Here is a 7,173-nt window from a genome sequence, read left to right on the forward strand (position 1 = left end):
GCCTTCATTGTGATAATAGTTAGTTTTCAAGTACGGTCAATTATAAATTTAAAACTTATCATGATTTGATGATCATCAAGTTTTTGGGCCGTTGCCGGAGAACTAAGATATCAGGAACACTTATTTTTTACTACTTTAGCCATTTATTTTATTGCAATTTAAATTTTATTTTGATTTTTGTTACTAAATTTTCTTTTTTCTTCTGGCAGGATTTTATAGTTTATGTCTACAAGAAACCCGTCGGGACCATTACTTTTTGATAGGGAGATCGATCACACGGCTCGCAGAAACCAAAGAGAAATAAGGCGAAGCCTAAGATACAAAGAGGAAGAGCAAGAGGACGATATTCACACCACAACCAAGGAGATGGCTGAAAATCAGGAAAATCCGCTACCTCCTACGATTCCTGCTGATCCAGTAAATCAGAATCCTACTCCACCTACTATGTATGACTATGCTAAACCTACTTTAACAGGAGCCGAATTGAGTATAGTTAGACCTGCTATTGCTGCAAATAATTTTGAACTGAAACCTAACACAATTCAAATGATACAACAGTTTGTCCAGTTTGATGGTTTGCACGAGAGGATCCAAACACTCATTTGGCGAATTTTCTGGAGTTTTGCGACACTTTTAAGATCAATGGCATTTCTGATGATGCCATTCGCCTTCGGTTGTTTCCCTTTTCGTTGAGGAATAAATCTAAACAATGGTTGAACTCGTTACCACGAAGGTCAATCACTACTTGGGAACAAATGACCGAAAAATTCTTACTTAAATATTTTTTACCGGCTAAAACAGTTAATTGAGGAATGATATCTCTTCTTTTGTGTAGATGGATTTAGAAACACTCTATGATGAATGAGAGAGATACAATGATATATTGAGAAGGTGCCCTCACCATGGGTTACCTTTATGGTTACAAGTTCAGACTTTTTACAATGATGTGAACCCCTCAAAAAGACAACTCATCGACGCAGCCGCCGGTGAAACTTTAAACAACAAAACACCTGAAGTGGCTTATGAATTTATTGAAGTGTTGCCATTGAATAACTATGAGTGGCAAGTCATGAGAACAAAGCCAACAAAAGCAGCCGGTGTTTTCAACCTCGACATGGTTACTATGTTATCTAATCAGGTAGAACTTTTAAATAAAAAGATTGACAGTTTATATGGTTCTACTCAGGTACATCTAGTGATAAGGTACGATGCAAATGGAGGAGGAGTACACATAGAATATCAATCTTTCAATCCTAGCACCGAGGAGGAACAAGTTCAATATATGGGTAACAATAATTCTAGACCTCAAAATAACCCATACAGTAATACTTATAATGCAGGCTGGAGGAGCCATCCCAATTTCGTGGGGTGGTCAAGGAAATCAAAGGCCACAACATCCTTCCAGTTTTCAACAACCATCTTACCAACATGAAAAGAAGCCAAACCTTGAAGACATGCTAACGAAATTTACCTCGGCGTCAAAAAATGCGTTTTCAGAATATCAAAACAACACTTAAGAATCAACAAGCATCAATCCAGGGGCTCGAAACCCAGATAGGCCAACTTGCCAACTAATTTCTGAACGGCCACAAGGTAGCTTGCCGAGTACTACTGAATCTAACCCAAGGGAACAATTCAATACGATTACAGTTCAAGATAAGGAAGGGTTAGTTGAACCTGAACCAGAACCAAGGCAAGGAATTGTGGCAACTAAAGGTAAAGGTGAGGTGGACCGCAACTAAAGGTAAAAACCAGTAAGTAGAGAGTACAAACCTCGTATACCATACCCCAGCGCGACAACAAAAGACCACACGGACAAACAATTTGGTAAATTCCTTAAACTATTAAAGAAATTACACATTAACTTACTATTTATTTGATGAACCGTAAATTATACACATTTCTACCCCATGTTTAATGCATTTTATGGATGATTTCTCATTAGAATTGGTGAATTCGATGCTTCTAATGCTTTAATTTTATGTTTTATACTTAGGAGAGCATAGGAGAGCAAAAGGAACGAGAAATGGGCCAAAAACGGAGAAAATTGACTAAAGTACGAAATCAACATGGCCTGGACCTCCTCACACGGGCAGACCACACGGCCGTGTCAATCTAGCAGAATTGGAGCACGACTCACACGGGCATAGCATACGGCAGTGCAATTCTAACAGGCTCAAACGCCGCCTGAAGTAATCGCACACGGGCATGTCACAAGAGTGTGTCACACGGGCGTGTCCCTGCCAAGCCCAAGTTAAGTCCAATTCGGAAAAGGCCACTTTTGAGGGCTTCTAGGCATTCCAAAGCCTATAAATAAACCCTAGAAGAGGAGAAAAAGGGAGACGAAGCATAGGGGGTAAGGAATTACCCCAAGGAAGCCGATTGATCCATCTCAGAAGTCGGATTCATCATCAAGACTGAAGATCTCTCCTCAATTTCCCTTCAGGAGTTTTGGGTTTTCTTTATGTTTTGTATTCTTTATTCTTCTAAGATGTTTTCTTATTTAGTTATGAACTAAATCCCCTAAATACCTAAGAGGATTGAAACCTAATATGAATCTTGTTATTATTTTTTGAATCGTATGATAAATATTTAACTTGTTCTTAATTATGTGTTCTTAATTCTTGTTTTTGTGACAGCCCAAAATAGACCCTAGCCGGAATGTGGTTTCGGGACCACTAAACCGAGTCATAAAAATAATTAATTGTTATATTCTATGCTTACTATGTGTGTGCATGCATATGTGGAAATTTCATTCTCTAATTTTACCCATTTGTATGAGAAAGTATTAAATAGGGATCAAAGTAAAACATGGTGAAATATGATAGGCTAATTTTAAATGGCTTGTTAGTACATGTTAACAAAAGGTGGAGTTGCATGTCAAATAATCCCTTCCTAAGGAGGAGTGGCCAGGCCATGACAAGGTTATGGGCAAGGGAACATGTTTCCAACATGTTTTGCTAGTGGTGTATGTAGGAAGTCATAAAATAAAGACTAGCATTAAAGAAAAAAAAATTGTTCATCCATTCTAAACACTTTGGCGAATGTCCTAAAGAAAGAAAAGAAAAATTTGTTCATCCTTTTTCATCTTCTTGGCCGAAAATACTAAGGAAAAGGGGAGGATTTTTGCTTCATGCTTGGGTTGGAAGAGACCTAGAAGGAGATTTGGCTAAGTTTGCATCAAGATTAAGGTATGTATGAGGTTGTGTTGGGAGTTTCATGCATGGTTTGGTTGCTAATTTGATGTGCATGTTAGCCATGGCTCAAATCCTTGTTATGCCATGGAAATGGTATTTGGCCAAAGTTGTTATGGTGATAAAGCCATTGCATGCTAAGTGTGAAGCTTGATGATGATGCATGCAATGATGGATTGTCTACTCTTGAGTAAGATTTTGAGTTTTCTTTTGTGTTTAACCATGATTGAAGTTGAATGGAGCATGATTGTCATATTCGCCATGATGCATTCATGAGCATGGTTCATGCTTCTTGCATGTTAGTTAAAATTTGTATTTTGGATGGCTATGGACACCTTGAAATTCGCCATGCTCATATTGTATATATATGTTTGCACATGATGTTTTGGCTATGAAGTAAGTGATGAATATATTGGTTTAAAGAAGAAGATGTGGAAGAATGCTTGTGAAATTGCAAGCACAATTGCCTAGCACACATATAAGTGCTTGATGCTATATTATAAGTTTTTTAATACAATGTGCAAAGCATTAACTAGTAAAATGCATGCTGTTTTTGTGAGGTATTAAGTGCAAAATTGACCTCAACATGTACATGAATATTCGGCCTTGGGTAGCCTATTGAAGGCCTTAGCTTTTCCTTGATGCTCAAATAAATTGTATTGAATTGCTTGATGTAGTATAAAATGTGCATGACCATTGTGTATTCAAGCTAAAGAGTGGCCATATGACCATTTAAACTCCTTGTCATATTCGCCATAAGCAAGCACAATGAGGTTTTAATAAATTGAATTTGTTTGAATTAGCTCAAGAGCTAAGAGGGCCACAATTGGACAAGGGAAGGAAAAGGTGATCGAATAGCCGAAAAAGCCGTTCGACAACATACGAGGTAAGTCCTCAAGAAGTGACCTTACTTGAATTATGTGAGATGAAGTATGGATGTGTATGATTATTGATTTATGTGTGTATGAGAAATTGAATGATACCGGGCTAAGTCCCGAAGGCGAATATGCTTGTGAATATATATGCGTTTGAGCCTTAGTAACTGAAAATGAAATATGTATGTCCAATGATTACTGATGTATGTGTACATGAGAAATTGAATGATATCCGGCTAAGCCCCAAAGACAATTATGCTGGAAATTATATCCGGTTAAGACCAAGGCAATTGTGCTAGTGGCTATATCAGGGCTAAGACCCAAGGCATTCGTGCGAGTTATTCTATCCGGGCTAAGACCCGAAGGCATTTGTGCACGTGATTATATCCGGTTATATTCCGAAGAATCTTGGGCTGGAGGTGAGTGTTGGTTGCTGCAATGAATTCAATTAGTACACTCGAAAAGCCCAAAGGATAAGGTACGTTATATGTGCATTGGAAAGTCGACATGTTTGAGCAACATTCGCTCAATCGACTAATGAATTTCAGTTATTGAATTGATTGATACTTTGTGAAAGTATATAATGATGAAGTGTGAAGTAAGAATGTGTATTAATGAAATGATGCATTTGGCTATGTGAATGTATTGCTGTAATTAGAGTTGATTATATTCCTTGAGACTTACTAAGCATAAAAAAATGCTTACCCCGTTACTTTGGCTCTCTGTTTTATAGATTTCGCTCGATAGCATTCGGATTCGGGATCAATAAAGTCAAAGTCATCCACACTATCCACGCCTCTATTTTGGTATAAATTTTGGTTGAACTTTGAAATGGCATGTATAGGACTACCCTTGTTGGTTGAATATGTTGTGATGTATATATGTACGGCCATGCGAAAATGGCTCGTAAAAGTGAAGTATCGACTTAGATTCATTGTGGTTTGTATGTATATATTTGGTGTCATGATGTGGCTATGGCTTGGAAATGGGAATGTTGGTCATATGATCAGCCATTGGCATGGTTAAAATGATCATATATGAACCTATGTATGGCAAGACTAGTTGGTTCATGGAGACTACCAAATAGGTAAGACCTACCTTAAAAACAGATGCTGCCAGCTGCAGTGACGTGAATGTGAAAAATCACCAAAATTCGTAGGAATGAAATTAAATAGTGAATAAGCTATGTAAATGAACCTTGATGAGTCTATATTCATATGGAAGAAACGAAATGGTCATAGGAGTTACATGTTAAGAGATATTAAAGCTATTGTGAGACAGGGCCAGAACGGTTTCTAGGTTCCCTGTCGCAACTTTAAAAATTTACTATAAATTATCAAAAAAGAATTAGGAGACATACCTTATATGTACAGATTCCATTTTGAGTCTAGTTTCATTAGAAACAAACGTCACCAGAATTAAATCCCTGTACAGAGAGATATTCAAGTTATACCGTGCGAAGGTCAGAGCAGTCGATCCCTGTGACATGGGTGACTTTAACTAATAAACTGTACCAATTGGCCTGACCAAAAATTCTAGAAATAAATCCATGGATGGATACATGAGTCTAAATTCAGGGAAAATTTACGAAACCAGTTTCCGAGTTTTGAAACTCGAGATATGATTTTTAAGGCGACAGTGACGCAGTTTTCCAGCCTGACTAGAAATGTCAAATCGATGGGCAAAACAAGTGAACTTGGCTTGTTAACCCTCGTGTCCGACACGGCGATGGTCTCGGGTTCGGGTGTTACAATTTTATTGGTATCGAGCCATGGTTTAGTCGATTCTAGGACTACCGTGATGTGTTTGGGGTCTAGCTATACATGCCATTAAATGATGAATCGATAGTGTGGTGATTTCGACAATTTGACTTTGTGTTTGTTTATAGCAATGGATCCCGATCCCAACCGAGCGATAGCTGATGATGTGGAGAGTGTGGCGCTGCTCCTTGAAGGGACAGCGCGGCGGACTCTCAACCTATGGCCAGCAATCCTAATGACGAGGCTAGGCAAGCCTTTTATAGTGTGATGAGCGAATGGTTTAATCAATACATTCGAACCAACACGTACTGTTCCATAACCTCCATTCCCAACAAATGCAACCCCGCACCTACAATACCTCCAGAATCGACCAAATAAGGTCAAGTAAGCCCCAATCGATAGGATTCGAAAACATGGGGCCACTGAATTTAAGGCTACGGATGATGATGATGCCGAGCGAGCTGAATTTTGGTTAGATAACACTATCCGGTGCTTGATGAGCTATCGTGTACACCGATAAGTGCTTAAAGTGTACCATCTCCTTGCTACGCGAGTCCGCCTACTATTGGTGGAGTACTCGACTTGTGGTGCCCAGAGAGCAAGTGACTTGGGAATTCTTTCAAACCGAGTTAGAAAAAGTATATCGATCGAGATTCATCGACCAAAAGCGGAGGGAATTCCTTGATCTTAAGCAAGGTTCGATGTCGCCATCGACTACGAACGAAAATTTGTGAGGCTTAGCGAGACGCGAGAATGCATTTCGTCCAAGTCTGTTATGTAAACGCTTCGAGGATGGGCTGAATGATGATATAAGGATGTTTGTTGGCATCCTCGAGATACGAGAGTTAAGTAGTACTTGTTGAGCGAGCTTGTAAAGTCAAGAGCTTAGAAAGGAGAAACAAAAAGCGATGTGGGAACCGGAGAATTCGAAGAGGTCCTCGGGAAAGTCTCTTCAACAAGCATCGAAGAGATTTCGAGATGATGTGAGCCGGTCTAGAGGCGTTTTGGGCTTTTCTAGACGAGGACGCGATCGACCCCCTGTGACCACACGAGTCACCTCGATCACCGGTGGTGGAAATGATCGCCGAGAGAGGGCGGAGTGTCCACATTGTGGCAAATGGCATTCGGGGAGCTGTTGGTTTCGTGATCGCTCCTGCTATAAGTGTGGATCGGCCGACCACTTTATGAAGGATTGCCCGAGGATGCATGAACAGAATGTAAGTCGAGTGCAAACCGGGTGCTACCATCGCCGAGGTAGGCCACCTAGAAATATGGGCAATGTCGATGGCGGTCGAGAGGATCTAGAGATGCTACCATCAGATCGAGGCTCGTGCTCTGCTAGGA

The 7,173-nt window shown here is 39.7% G+C and overlaps 1 non-coding gene across 1 annotated transcript; it reads right to left on the minus strand.

The window, feature by feature from the left end:
* Window positions 1-803: 803 nt before the first annotated feature.
* LOC128282508 (small nucleolar RNA R71) lies at window positions 804-909 on the minus strand. Its single transcript, XR_008272793.1, has one exon. It is a non-coding gene; the product is annotated as a small nucleolar RNA R71 (small nucleolar RNA).
* Window positions 910-7,173: the final 6,264 nt, after the last annotated feature.

This window comes from Gossypium arboreum, chromosome 1 (assembly GCF_025698485.1).
Source record: "Gossypium arboreum isolate Shixiya-1 chromosome 1, ASM2569848v2, whole genome shotgun sequence".
Classification (NCBI taxonomy): domain Eukaryota; kingdom Viridiplantae; phylum Streptophyta; class Magnoliopsida; order Malvales; family Malvaceae; genus Gossypium; species Gossypium arboreum.